At 43.9% G+C, this 15655-nt stretch overlaps 1 pseudogene; it reads right to left on the reverse strand.

The window, feature by feature from the left end:
- Positions 1-842: 842 nt before the first annotated feature.
- The window catches only part of LOC139582343 (nuclear receptor-binding protein-like), a 37766-nt pseudogene continuing 22953 nt past the window's right edge, over positions 843-15655 (reverse strand).

Consider the following 15655-nt stretch of genomic DNA (forward strand, 5'->3'; position numbering starts at 1 on the left):
AAACTAGACAAGATACAAAATAACAAAACAACAAACGTACTAACCGTCACAGTCCCGTGTGGCACAAACACTGACACAGGAAACAACCACCCACAAACCCGAACACAAAACAAGCCACCTATATATTATTCTCAATCAGGGACAACGATTGACAGCTGCCTCTGATTGAGAACCATATTAGGCTGAACACAGAAACAGACAAACTAGACACACAACATAGAATGCCCACCCAGCTCACGTCCTGACCAACACTAAAACAAGCAAAACACATAAGCACTATGGTCAGGACGTGACATCAATGAGAAGTTAACTTCACATTTAGCCATGTGGGTTTTGAGATCAATTTAATCAGATTAAAATCAATGCATATACTCTTAAATTTATCTGAGGCGACAGGGGGGGGGGGGGGGGGGGGGGTGCATGAAATTAAAGATTGGAATGCTATGAAATTAGATTTTACACATATGGTCACTTCTACCCTTTTCTGTAATCTGTCATCTAAATACATTATAATAATTTACTTCAATGCATTTAACAGATACAGATACAGAACCATTTAACCATGTTTCCAGAATGTCAGGAAACGAGTCCTGTACCCAAATGTCAAATGTGTCCAAAATGTTTATCATACTTCGCACATTTAGGTGCATTGGCCCAAGCCCCCTATGAGATTTAAAGTCAGAGGGGTATTTAGCTCATTCCCATAAGAGCTACCAGGCATATGTGCATCTACAGCTATTTTTAGAGTGAGCTGAGACTTTGCCAAGGTCATTGGCCAACCATGTAAGAGCAGAGCAGACTGAGCGTTTGACAGACCTCCCTCAAGTCGCTGGATGCATGGGCTAGGGCTGAGCAGTGCAGGGAACTGGGAGAGCAGTGTTGGCAGAGCTCAGTCCACCATAATGAAGCTCCCGACAAAGGAGTGGAGCTGCTGTAGGGGATCGGAGTGGCTGCCAATGCTCCATTCTGGGTGTGCACAGGAAGCCTTGGTGTGGCTCCTGTTGCAGGGTTGGGGCTGGAGTGTCCCAGGCCAGTCCTGGGGATGGGAGTAGGGAGGGTAACCAAAGAGGGAGGTTGTGGGATTACAGCTGTCAGTCTTTCTGGGTAAGTCTCTAAGAGCTTTGCTCACCTAGATTGTACAATATTTGTCCATTATTCTTTAAAAAAAAATTCAAGCTCTGTCAAATTGGTTGTTGATCATTGCTACATTTTCAAGCAGATTTAAGTGAAAACGGTAACTCGGCCTCTCAGGAACATACACTGTCTTATTGGTAAGCAACTCCAGTGTGCAGATTTTGCCTTGTGTTTTAGGTTATTGTCCTGCTGAAGGGTGAATTAATCTTCCTGTGTCTGGTGGAAAGCAGACTGAAACAGGTTTTCCTCTAGGATTTTGCCTGTGCTCCATTTTGTTTATTTTTTATGCTGAAAAACTCCCCACTACTTAACGGTTACAAGCATACCCATAGCATGACTCAGCCACCTATATGCTTGAAAATATGGAGAGTGGGACTCAGTAATATGTTCTATTGGATTTGCCCCAAACATAACACTTTCTATTCAGGACAAGAAGGTAATTGTGATTTCTTTTGCAGTATTACTTTAGTGCCTTGTTGCAAACAGGATGCATGTTTTGAAATATTTGTATTTTGTACTGGATTCCTTTTATTCAATCTGTAAATTACGTTAGTATTGTGGAGTAATTCCATCCTCAGTTTTATCCTATCACAGCCATTAAACGCTGTAAATGTTTTAAAGTCGCCATTGGCCTTATGGTGACATCCAGGGGCACAACTTTGGTTTTAGATGTGGGACACACACAAGTGAATATTTATTTATTTAGCATTTATTTCTTAGGTAGATCAGCTTTAATAATGCAGATAGATTGTGGCTTCCATCAATGTAATTGTCTGCATCATTTCCAATCCCCCATATATTTTTGGGGAAATATATACAGTACCAGTCAAACGTTTGGACACACCTACTCATTCAAAGGTTTTTCTTTATTTTTACTATTTTCTACATTGTAGAATAACAGCGAAGACTTAAAAACTAGGAAATAACACATATGGAATCATGCTGTAACCAAAAAAGTGGTATATATTATATCATATTATATATGAGATTCTTCAAATAGCCACCCTTTGCCTTGATGACAGCTTTGCGCACACTTGGCATTCTCTCAACCAGCTTCATGAGGTAGTCACCTGGAATGCATTTCAATTAATAGGTGTGCCTTGACAAAAGTTAATTTGTGGAATTTCTTTCCTTCTTGATGCATTTGAGCCAATCAGTTGTGTTGTGACAAGATATGGGTGGTATACAGAAGATATCCCTATTTGGTAAAAAACCAAGTCCACCACAACAAACCTGCCTAGTCAAAGCCCAGACCTCAATCCAATTGAGAATCTGTGGTATGACTTAAAGGTTGCTGTACACCAGCGGAACCCATCCAACTTGAAGGAGCTGGAGCAGTTTTACCTTGAAGAATGGGCAACAATCCCAGTGGATAGATGTGCCAAGCTTATAGAGACATACCCCAAGAGACTTGCAGCTGTAATTGCTGCAAAAGGTGGCTCTATAAAGTATTGACTTTGGGGGGTGAATAGATATGCACGCTCAAGTTTTCAGTTTTTTTGTCTTATGTCTTGTTTGTTTCACAATAAAAAATATTTTGCATCTTCAAAGTGGTGGGCATGTTGTGTAAATAAAATTATACAAACCCCCCAAAAATCTATTTTAATTCCAGGTTGTAAGAAAACAAAATAGGAAAAATGCCAAGGGGGTCAAAACTTTCGCAAGGCACTGTAAGCTTTACGTATCGGCCTCAGGGCTTCCGTCAGAGCTTTTGTGAATATGAATATGAAATTACACACTACATTACATTCAATGTTGCTATTGAAGTCATTCCAAAGGGCAGGTTAAACAGAGCAGATGAAATGCCTTTACATCTATCTGTGCATAGTAGTACATATGCACATTGCTTTATCAGCCTACATTTTTACATGATTTGGAGAATGAGAATAACATATACATGGTTTTACCTGCATTCAGTGCTAATTTCAGTTCAACAAAGGCTTTCTGCAAAGCAATGAAGGTAGATTGAAGCTCTGAAAGAGCTTGGTCAACTGTGGGGAAATAGCATACATAACACTGTCATCTGCATACAGGTGTATGTTTTTTTATTTATTGCAAATAGACCAACATTGTTTGCCAATAGACCAACATAGAGACAGTAAAAAGTACAGGACCTAAAATCGATCCCTGTTGGACATCTTATGTAATATAAAGGAAACCTGACTTGAAACCTGACTATCCATACCCTTACTACATCATGTAACACCAAGGTTGCAGCAGAGATGGTGCCATGACCCGGCCTGAAACCAGACTGGTGAACACTTAGAATACATCTAAGCTAGGAAGGATCTAAGCTGACCGTTGATGAAGGTTTCAAAATGTTTTGCTAGGCAAGACAATTAAGATAGGACGATAATTATTTAGGTCGGAGGGGTCATTACTGTACCTTTGTGGAGAGGGAGCACATGGACCGTCTTCCAAACCTGGGGACAGCACTTCGCAATCAGGGGAGCAGAAAGCTGAAGCTAGAAAGGATCAAGCAAATCAGCCCCAGTGGATTTCTTTTTATATCAATCTTATTAAGATAGGCATCTAGCACATCACAAATAGAACGTTTTTGACATGAAAACAAAGTTTCGCTAGACTGCCCATGTGGCAGTGCAGTGATTGGTCAAAAAGTATTCCACAGACATAGAGATTGTCTGGTTTTATAGGTTGAATCATTTGTTTCCAAACCATGCTCCATAATAAGTAGACTTTTTCTGCTAGATTTCTAAACATTCAGTAACGCCTATATAAAAGTCTATTTATTCTCTTAGTTATCTTTATACTAAATTATGCAGGAAATCAATGATACCAAATGGGCTACAAAATTGATAGTTTAGCTGTTTATTTTTGTCGAGACTTACAGTATTTTGTCTGCAATCTGCTCACGGAATCCTTCAGAAAACCGGTTAAATGTGGATACATGAAAGATAAAAAATGCTTTATACCTTTGCCAAATGCCGTCACCCCTCCCGTATCACAATCAGTTTGGGGAGGGGAAGGTATTTATCCAACATCATTTGTAACCAAAGCAAAACTAGATGATTACTCTATGGCCATTAATTTGATACATGATTCAAAAGAGACTCATCTGTGCATATGGTATGCCTTTATTCAATTTACACCTATTTATCATCATAATTATACATTGTCTTGACATAATGTCAGTGAAATGACATACTCTACTGAATACAGTATAGATTACTAGATTTGACAATACTGGAGATTCTGGAGGTGCTGCATCTCCCCTCCATCCACCATAAAAAAAAACTGCCAATTCTACATTTATAACACTTCAACATTTGCTATACACTGAGCTCTCTGCCTTTAAATCCATCTGTGTATAGTAGTAGATACGCACATGACTTTATGCATATCTGAGAGCGCTAAACAGGGCATGAATGATTTAGGCCTATAACTGTTACCTCCTACACCTTCGCCCTTTTTACATTTTAATCATTGCTGGATGTGTGAAAGAGTGTCCTTTAAAATACGTTTTTTATATTCTTAACTTGACTTGTTTGTCTTCATGCTGTAACAATACATTAGATAGGGAGGACCTGCATATACAGTCCTGTGACTCCTCTTCCTATTACCTTCCTCTCTCTGTCTAATTCAAGGAACACCATTAAAGAGATAGTTCACCCAAATAAAAAAAATGACATATTGGTTAGCACTTGGAGACAGTGGCAAGGTAAACAAAACCAAAGCATGGATTGCCGTCTTGCCTTTTCCATAGACTGTTTACAGAGTACGGAAAGCAATATCATATTTTGTAATTTGGGTGAACTATCCCTTTAAGACAGTAGGGGAGAGTGGGGTATGCCGTGCCAAAGGGTTAGTTGAGCCACCTCTTGGAGGTCATCATGACATGGAGTCTGTGAAGAAAGAAACCACATGGAAAAAATGGTAAGCAAATTAGGTCAAATTAATGTATTGGTTTCATGATGCTTGTATCTAAACCAAAGTAGATAGTTTTAAGACTGTACATCAGTTGGGGTCTCTATACACTGCAATAGAGGTCCTAACCCTAGCAAGAAAGTGCATCCGTATAGCTGTGTCGGCTAATATAGTCAAAATGTTCGCTTTTGGGTAAATTTTGCCATTTGACCAGGGGCAAGTTGAGCCAATGGCTCAACATACCCCATTCAAATGATGATATGCATAGTATTTCTTCCATTTGATTCGATTTGATTTGATTTGTCATGCGCATGAACTCAAGATAGTGCATTATTATTGTTACATAGCAGGCTTCGTCCCAAATGGCCCTCTATTCACTATTTAGTGCACTTCTTTTGACCAGGACTCATATGGTATTCCATAGGGCTCTAGTCAAACGTAATGCACTATATAGGGAATAGAGGGCTATTAATTGGGATGCAGACCAACTGGAACCACCAAAGCACCGAGGGGTCAGGAGAAAGTCAGGGTTGTTGTGGATATTTATCATTGGTTCATCTCGTCTCGGCTCCTGTCTGTGTAGCTTTTCACACTGGTCTCTGTATGTATCAGTTGTCCCCGCTTTATTTATTAATGTTATATAATGAGCTGAATGCCCGGGGGATTAAGATGAGACTATAGGAGCAGCCAGTCCCATTGAAATAAAATTACTATTTAACTAATAATATTTCTTTGAGCAGTACACACAAAAGACACAACAAGCAAACTCAGATGTGTGAGTGCGTGTTCTAATTTGGAAACATGAAAATTGAAGTATGTTTTGCCGTTGTGCTCATCTGCTTTGACAGTCCAGGACTATTACAAGATACACATTTTAGGAGATGCATAAATGTCTGAGCCATTGTCTTTAAGAAGGATCACCTTCAGTGCTCGGTTGTCTCCACCCAGTCTGTCCCCAAACAATTTGATTTGCTGGTTTTAAGCATAACACTTTCAAATAGCACTTTGTTGACTGTTGCTGGGTGCTATCGTCGTCCATCAGCACCGGCCTGAACCCTACCTGCCCTCAACTCTCTCCTGGCCCCTTCCACAAATCTTTCCCAGATTATTACCAATCCCACAAGGTATGACTCCAAACACCCAGAAAAGGCTACTCTCCTCGATGTTATCCTCACAAATAATCCTGAAAGTGTAATGCTTAAAACCAGTATCAGTCTGGTGTTTTCTGTAATGACCTTAGTGATCACTGTTTTACAGCCTGTGTTCGTAATGGCTGCTCAGTGAAACGACCTGTCCTGATTTGTCATAGACGCTTGCTAAAAAACATTAATGAGCAAGCCTTCCTTCATGGACTGGTCTCTGTAAAATGGTATAGAATCAGCTTGATCACCTCCGTCGAATATGCTTCTTTTTTGATATGTTAAAGAAATTGTGAATTAAAAGCAGGTTCAGCCCCTGGTTCGACCGTGATCTTGCAGAGTTACTCCACCTCAAGAATTGCATTTGGCGAAAGGCTCGGCAAACGCATACTCAGGCTGACTGGCTATCGTTCAGGCAAATAAGAAATAAGTGCACTCAGGCTATCCGGAAGGCCAAAGTTAAATACTTTAATAAGGAGAAGTTCTCTCTCTGTGGGTCTAACCCCAAGAAGTTCTGGAAAACAGTTAAAGACCTGGAGAATAAACCCTCCTACTCACAGCTGCCCGTGTCCCTTAATGTTGGATGTGGTTGTTACTGACAAGAAGCACATGGCTGAGCTCTTTAAATCACCACACCATTAAGTCAGGATTCCTATTTGACTATTTGACTCAGCCATGCCTCCTTGCCCGTCCAACATTTCCTCATCTCCCACGCCTTATAATGCGACTATCCCCGATGCTTCTCCCTCTTTATCCCCTGCCCCGCTACAAAGTTTCTACCTGCAGGCAGTCACTGAGTCTGAGGTGCTAAAGGAGCTCCTGAACCTTGACACCAAAAAACATCTGAGGCAGATGGTTTAGACCCTTTTGTAACGGCTGTCGTCGGTGGAAGAAGGTGAGGACCAAGGTGCAGCGTGGTAAGTGTTCATGATGTTTAATAATCATCAAAACAGAACACTGAATAACAAAGAAACAGTTCTATCTGGTGCAGACACACAAAGACTGAAAATAACCACCCACAAAACCCAACAGAAAACAGGCTACCTAAATATGGTTCCCAATCAGGGACAACGATTGACAGCTGCCTCTGATTGAGAACCATATCAGGCCAAACACAGAAATAGAAAATCATAGAAAAACTAACATAGACAACCCACTCAACTCACGCCCTGACCATACAAGAGACAAAACAAAGGAACTAAGGTCAGAACGTGACAGTACCCCCCCCCCCAAAGGTGCGGACTCAAAACCTGAATCTATAGGGGAGGGTCTGGGTGGGCATCTGTCCGCGGTGGCGGCTCTGGCGCTGGACGTGGACCCCACTCCACCACCGCCGACCTTGGCCTGGGAACCCTAATAAATGGGCCACGGGACTGAGGGACGCCTCTGGACTGAAGGACGCATCTGGACTGAGGGGCAGCTCCGGACTGAGGGGCAGCTCCGGACTGAGGGGCAGCTCCGGACTGAGGGGCAGCTCCGGACTGAGGGGCAGCTCCGGACTGAGGGGCAGCTCCGGACAGAGGGGCAGCTCCGGACTGAAGGGCAGCTCCGGACTGAAGAGCAGCTCCAGACTGAAGAGCGGCTCCTGACTGGCGGGCGGCTCCTGACTGGCGGGCGGCTCTGGCGGCTCCTGACTGGCGGACGGCTCTGGCGGCTCTTGACTGGCGGGCGGCTCTGGCGGCTCCTGACTGGCGGGCGGCTCTGGCGGCTCCTGACTGGCGGGCGGTTCTGGCGGCTCCTGACTGGCGGGCGGCTCTGGCGGCTCCTGACTGGCGGGCGGCTCTGGCGGCTCCTGACTGGCGGGCGGCTCTGGCGGCTCCTGACTGGCGGGCGGCTCTGGCGGCTCCTGACTGGCGGGCGGCTCTGGCGGCTCCTGACTGGCAGGCGGCTCTAGCGGCTCAAGACAGACGGGCGGCTCAGACGGCCCTGGGCAGACGGGCAGCTCAGACGGCGTTGGGCAGACGGGCAGCTCAGACGGCGCTGGGCAGACGGGCAGCTCAGACGGCGCTGGGCAGACGGGCACACCTGTAGGGAGGAGATGGAGAGACAGCCTGGTGCGTGGGGCTGCCACAGGACCCACCAGGTTGGGGAGACCTACAGGAGGCTTGGTGTTAGGAGGAGGCACCTGAAGGACCGGGCTGTGGGGGAGCACTGGAGCTCTGGTGCGCAGCCTTGGCACCACTCCCCCAGGCTGGAATACTACTCTAGCCCGGACCCTCCAGAGTGCAGGGACAGGTTGAACCGGGCTGTGGGTGAGCACTGGAGATCTAGTGCCTACTACATGCACCTCTCCCTTAGGCTCCACTCCCACATTTGCCCGGCATGAGCGGAGCGCAGGCATAGGACGCACTGCACCCTCCCAGCGCCCCGGAGACACAGCACGCAGAGCCGGCGCAGGATAACCTGGACCGAAACGGCGTACCGGAGACCAGACACGCTGAGCAGGCACAATACGCCCTGGCTGGATGCCCACACTCGCATGACACTTTCGGGGGGCTGCCCTAGAGCGCACCGGGCTATGGGCACGTACTGGCGACACCGTGAGCTTAACCGCATAACACGGTGCCTGACCAGTAACGCGCTGCTTATAATAAGCACGAGGAGTGAGCTCAGGTCTGCTACCTGGCTTAGCCACACTCCCCGTGTGCCCCCCCCCCAAAAAAAGAATTTGGGGCTGCCTCTCGTACCTGTCGCGCTGCCGTGCTGCCGTGCTGCCTCCTCATATCGCCGCCGCTCAGCTTTCGCTGCCTCCAGCTCTGCTTTGGGACGGCGATATTCCCCAGCCTGTGACCAGGGTCCTTTCCCATCCAGAATCTCCTCCCAGGTCCAGGAGTCCTGCGATCGCTGCTGCCCGATACCACGCTGCTTGGTCCTTGGTTGGTGGGTGATTCTGTAACGGCTGTCGTCCTCTTCTTCTGAAGAGGTGTAGCAAGGATCGGACCAATACGCAGCGTGGTAGGGGTCCATGTTTTAATAGAGAAAAAACTGAACATGAACACAAATACAAAAAACAATAAACGTGAACAAACCGAAACAGTTCCGTGTGGCACAAACACTGACACAGGAAACAATCACCCACAAAATACCCAAAGAACATGGCTGCCTAAATATGGTTCCCAATCAGAGACAACGATAAACACCTGCCTCTAATTGAGAACCAATCTAGGCAACCATAGACTTACATAAACACCTAGAATGAACACAACCCCATAAATCTACAAAAAAAAACCTAGACAGTACAAACACCCTAGACGAGACAAAAAACACACAAACCACCCTCGTCACACCCTGACCTAACCAAAATATTTAAAGAAAACAAAGAATACTTAGGTCAGTGCGTGACAAGGGCTCCATACTCTTTCCATCCTTCAGAATGGATGTTTGCTTCTAATCACCCAGCAGCACTCTTGTAGTAGCTGCAGTATGAATGGGAATGAGATTGCTTGATTTATTTTAGGCGGTGGACTGAAGCATCTTATCTGCTTTAGTTTCTGAGATTATCGGTCCCTAACCAGGGGGGAGCTGGTTTTTCCATATTGTGTAATGTATTTCTTCTGAACACATTTTTGTTTGTTGGCAATGTCAATTCTTGATTTTTTTTCTCAAAATACTTACTTCTTTGTTTGCTAGCTGGACAGGCTGCTAAGTACTAAACAACAAACCAATCAAAACGTGTGTACTATCCAGATACTGTAAGGATCTACGCTGGAGACAGGAAGCAGGTACAGGGAGAACATATAATAAATTACGGACATGAAACAGGACAGGAACAGCGTCTGGACAGGGGACAAAGTAATGACATCAATGCAGACACAGGGAACAAACAGAGGAAACAGACAGATAAAGGGGAGGCAATCAAACCATGATGGAGTTCAGGTGAGTACAATGATGCGCAGCTGCGTGTGATGGTGACCGGTGATGAAGCGCCGGTGTGCATAAAGATGGGTAGTCTGGCGCCCTCCAGCATGACAGATACCATTTCTTCTGATCACATCTGCCAATCACATTATAAACACACAGTGGTGGGCCGTCAGGGCCTGCAAGGCCTTCTCTGCTGGCCTAAACATCATCAGAATATATATATTTTTTTTAAATATATTTTCCCACAAATATGTATTAAATTATTCCCCAGAGTAAGAGTTATACTCTTCATTTCATAGCTTTCCTCTTGGTTGCACTGCTTCCAGCCCCAGGTTGAGATTTGGAGGGCTGGTCTTTATGTTAGATCTTTTATCCAATCATATTCAGCCATCATGTGTTGCCAGGGGTCTAAAATCTGCCCTCAGGCCTTCAGAATCAACAGTGCGGGCGCTTGTAGCTTATAGTGAATGGATATGAAAATTTAGTGTCAACCAATCAGCTTTAGAGTTGGCTATTGTACGCCTGCTAGCTGGCTCCAGTGTTACACAGGAGCCAGCTAGCAGGCGTAGTGCGTGCACGTCTTTTGATTGGATTACCAATATTGAGAGGCAGGTCCTATGGGCAGGTCTATGCAGATCTAGGAAACTGAATTTGATAAACGAATTAATTAGCGTACTACTAAGCTGTTTTTTCAACCCACAATGGCGGAAGGAGGAGAAGATATCGATTTGGTCGAGGATATAATTATAACGCCATTCTCAAGACGAACTTTTCAAGAAAAGTTAGACATTGTAAGGAGAGGTCGCCCGACGCCACAAAGCCTGTCACAGGCGGGAAAGCCACTTTCAAAGTTTAAACTACGAGCGCTGTCAATGGCTCACAGGCTCCGAGAAGCACTGCAAACTGTACTGCTGGGAATGCCTATTATTTGCAAGTGATCGATTTGGTGTTTGGAGCCACACTGGCTTTGCAAACTTGAGTTGTCTAACCAAGGCAGCAACGAGACTCCAAAGTACGGCTGGGCACTTACAAGCAATTGTGCTTTTGAAAACTTTTGGGGACACCGGAGTGGATCTACAGCTCAAAAAACAAGCGCGCAGGGCAACGGAGCTGCACAATGAAAAGGTGAAGGGAAATATTGATAAGACTCATTGATTGTGTAATGTTTTTGGGTAAACACTGTTTACCCAAAAATGTCAAATTTGTCAATTTCAAGGTGACGCAACGCCTGGTTATACTGCGTTTCTGTCTAAATGTATAGTGTCTAGAGCCATGGCATCATAATGATGGTAATAAGAGGTGGATTAATTCGGGTGGGACTGTGTAGTACCTCACTGAAGGCCCAGGCCCCAGGCCCACGGCACGCCACTGTAAACACAGCTGGTGACAGTTCGAAAAAGATCTCCGTATTTTTTACATTTGTAATCTATTTAGTTATAGAAACATGATACCATCAGGGTAAGCAGTAAAATAACTCCCAACTTTACTTAGATAGCAGCAACCATTTCAAAGAAAACAAGTCCTCATTAAGATCAGGTGTGGACAATTAGTGCAGGGGTTCTCAAACTTTTTGCTATCACCTCTTTTGTGACAGCAAATTCATCACGGACCCCCTCATAATCAGAACACAACTCCAGTGAGACAAATAGCATACACAGAGTTTTACTATGATTTCGTCAGTGCATGGCCAGACGAACCAAGTCTCAGGCCCTGGGAAGGAACATTTTCAAAGCTGCCAACATCGGAGAGAACATTTTGTTTGCAAGGTAAAAAAAAATTTGAGTTTTAAAGCTAATTTCCTGCAATTCTACACATTTTGCCATAGAGCTGAGAGGAAATGTTGCCATTTTAAAGTGATTTCTATGTGATTATACATATTCTGGCATGGAACTGAGAGACCATTGTGCAGTTTTAAAGCAAATTTCCCGCAATTGTATGCATTTTGACATGGTAATGCTAAGTTATTTTGCTCAAATATAATAACAAAATCGTTACTGCTAAATTCATTGTTTTTGGAAATTTAAATTCTCCTTGACTGTCTAGCTTTTATTTTGGTGATCTATTATATTTTCTACCTACTTTATATCTGGTTTAAGTCATTTAAATTTACGCTGAATGTCACGTGTGCTCCCTCTCCGGCCTCTAGGTCACCAGGCTGCTCATTATGGCGCACACCTGTCGCCATTGTTACGCTCACCTGCGTGTTGTCAGACTCACATGGACTCAATCACTTCCCTTATTACCTTCCCTATATATATATATATGTCTCTCCCTTTGGTTCCTTCCCCAAGTGTCATTGTATCTGTTTCATGTCTGTGTGCTGTTCGAGTTTCTTGTTTTGTATTATGGTCCGTTTAATTATTAAAACACTCACTCCCTGAACTTGCTTCCCGACTCTCAGCGCACGTCGTTACACTGAAAGCATTTTCCATCCTGAAAATCACACTGTTTGGCCCGCCCAAGAAACACCATGACAGAAATATCCCTGTACACATTTTCGGCACATCGAGCTGATCACTTTGTCAAGTCAGTGACTATCATTGGACACCGCATTTCAGTGTGTTGCATTATGGGGATAGAATCAAATAACATTTTATTAGGTCACATACACATATTTAGCAGATGTTATTGCGTGTGCAGCGAAATGCTTGTGTTCCTAGCTCCAACAGTGCAGTAGTATCTAACAATTCACAACAATACAAACAAATGTAAAATAATGGAATTAAGAAATATATAAATATTAGATTGAGCAATGTCGTAGTGGCATTGAATAAAATGCAGTAAAATAGAATACAGTATATACATATGAGATGAGTAAAGCAGTATGTAAACATTATTTAAACATTATTAAAGTGACTAGTGTTCCATTATTAAAGTGGCCAGTGATTCCAAGTCTATAGGGCAGCAGCCTCTAAGGTGAAGGATTGCGTAACCAGGTGGAAGCCAGCTAGTGATAGCTATTTAACAGTCTGATGACCTTGAGATAGAAGCTGTTTTTCAGTCTCTCAGTCCCAGCTTTGATGCACCTCTAATGACCTTGCCTTCTGGATTATAGTGGGGTGAACAAGCCGTGGCTCAGGTGGTTGATGTCCTTGATGATATTTTTGACCTTCCTGTGACATCACGTGCTGTATGTGTCCTGGAGAGCAGGTAGTTTGCCCCTGGTGATGTGTTGGGCAGACCGCACCACCCTCTGGAGAGCCCTGCAGTTACGGGCGATGAAGTAAACTTCCGACTTCAACTGTAGGTATTCCTCTTGTCCAGATGGGATAGGGCAGTGTGCAGTGCGATGGCGATTGTCTGTGTCTGTGGATCTATTGGGAGGTTAATAACCTTTTATGGCTAGGGGTTCCGCTAGCAGAACGTTTCAACAACATCACGTGAAATGGCAGAGTGCGAAATGTAAAATAATTATTATAAATATTTAACTTTCATACATTCACAAGCGCAATACACCAAATTAAAGTTTCACTTCTTGTTAATCTAGCTACCGTGTCAGATTTCAAAAAGGCTTTACGGCGAAAGCAAACCATGCTATTATTTGAGGACAGCCGCTCCATCAAACAAACACATGACAATCATAATTCAACCCGCCAGGCGCGACACAAAAATCAGAAATAACGATGTAATTCATGCCTTACCTTTGAAGATCTTCTTCTGTTGGCACTCCAAAATGTTCCATAAACATCATAAATGGTCCTTTTGTTCGATAAATTCCGTCGTTATATCTCCAAAATGTCCATTTATTTGGCGCGTTTGACTCAGAAAAACACTGGTTCTAACTCGCGCAACATGACTACAAAATATCTAATAAATTACCTGTAATCTTGATCCAAACATTTCAAACAACTTTCCTAATACAACTTTAGGTATTTTTTAACGTAAATAACCGATAACATTTAAGAAGGGATACAATACAGGATGAAAACAAAGTGGAGAGAGCTTTCAGGTCGCGCGCCCCGAACCACAACAGTACACTAGAATCGACCCTCGTTCTGAACAGCCATACTTCTTCATTATTCAAAAGAAAAACAACAACCAATTTCTAAGGACTGTTGACATCCAGTGGAAGCGATAGGAACTGCAAGCAAGTGCCTTAGAAATCTAGATCCATATAGAAAATTCATTGAAAACACTTTCACCTCCAAAACAAATCCTGGATGGTTTGCCCTCGAGGTTTTGCCTGCCAAATAAGTTCTGTTATATTCACAAACATAATTGTAACAGTTTTAGAAACTTTAGAGTGTTTTCTATCCAAATCTACCAATGATATGCATATCCTAGCTTCTGGGCCTGAGTAGCGGGCAGTTTACTTTGGGCACACTTTTCATCCGGATGTGAAAATACTGCCCCCTATCCCAAACAGGTTTTAAGCAAGTGGAAGTGGGTCTAGGTTGTCTGGTGAGGTTAAAGTGATATTATCATTAACTAGCCTCTCAAAGCACTTATGATGACAGAAGTGAGTGATACGGGGTGACAGTCATTTAGTTCAGTTACCTTTGCTTTCTTGGGTACGATGGTGGAGATCTTAAAGAAAGTGGGGACAGTAGACTGGGATAGGCAGAGATTGAATATGCCCATAAACACTCCAGCCAGCTGGTCTGTGCATGCTCTGAGGACGCGGCTAGGGATGCCGTCTGGGCCGGCAGGCTTGCGAGGGTTAACACGCTTAAATGTCTTACTCGCGTCGGACACAGAGAAGGAGAGCCCACAGTCCTTGGTAGCAGGCCGCGTCGGTGGCACTGTGTTATCCTCAAAGCAGGCGAAGAAGGTGTTTAGCTTGTCCGGAAGCAAGACGTCGGAAGCAAGACGTGGCTGGTTTTCCCTTTGTATTCCCGAAATTGACTGTAGACCCTGACACATACATCTTGTTTCTGAACCGTTGAATTGTGACTCTACTTTGTCTCTGTACTGACGTTTTGCCTGTTTGATTGCCTTACGGAGGGAATAACTACACTGTTTGTATTCTGCCATATTCACAGTCACCTTGTCATGGTTAAATGCAGTGATTTGCACTTTCATTTTTGCGAGAATGCTGCCATCTATCCACGGTTTCTGGTTTGGGTAGGTTTTAATAGTCACAGTGGCTACAACATCTCCTATACACTTCCTGAAGAACTCAGTCACCGTATCTGATTCAGAGGGGTTGGGTTAAATGCGAAAGACACATTTCAGTTGAAGGCATTCAGTTGTACAGCTGACTAGGTATCCCCCTTTCCCTTTATCTGTGTATTCGTCAATGGTATTCTCAGAGACTACCCGGAACATATCCCAGTCCGCGTGATCAAAACAATCTTGAAGCATGGATTCGGATTGGTCAGACCAGCATTGAATAGACCTTAGCACGGGTACTTCCTGTTTTAGTTTCTTACTATAGGAAGGGAAGAGCAAAATGGAGTCATGATCAGATTTGCCGAAGAGAGGGCGGGGGAGGGTCTTGTAGGCATTTCAAAAAGTTGAGTAGCAGTGGTTAAATGTTTTATGAGCACTACATTCAATGTGTTGGTAGAACTTCGGTAGCATTTTCAAAAAATGTGCTTTGTTAAAATCCCCAACTACAATAAATGCGGCCTCAGGATATGTGGTCGAGTCTAGTTATTTGAGGGCCGTCGTGGTATCAGCTTGAGGGGGAATAC

This window comes from Salvelinus alpinus, chromosome 8 (genome assembly GCF_045679555.1).
Source record: "Salvelinus alpinus chromosome 8, SLU_Salpinus.1, whole genome shotgun sequence".
NCBI classification, from domain to species: domain Eukaryota; kingdom Metazoa; phylum Chordata; class Actinopteri; order Salmoniformes; family Salmonidae; genus Salvelinus; species Salvelinus alpinus.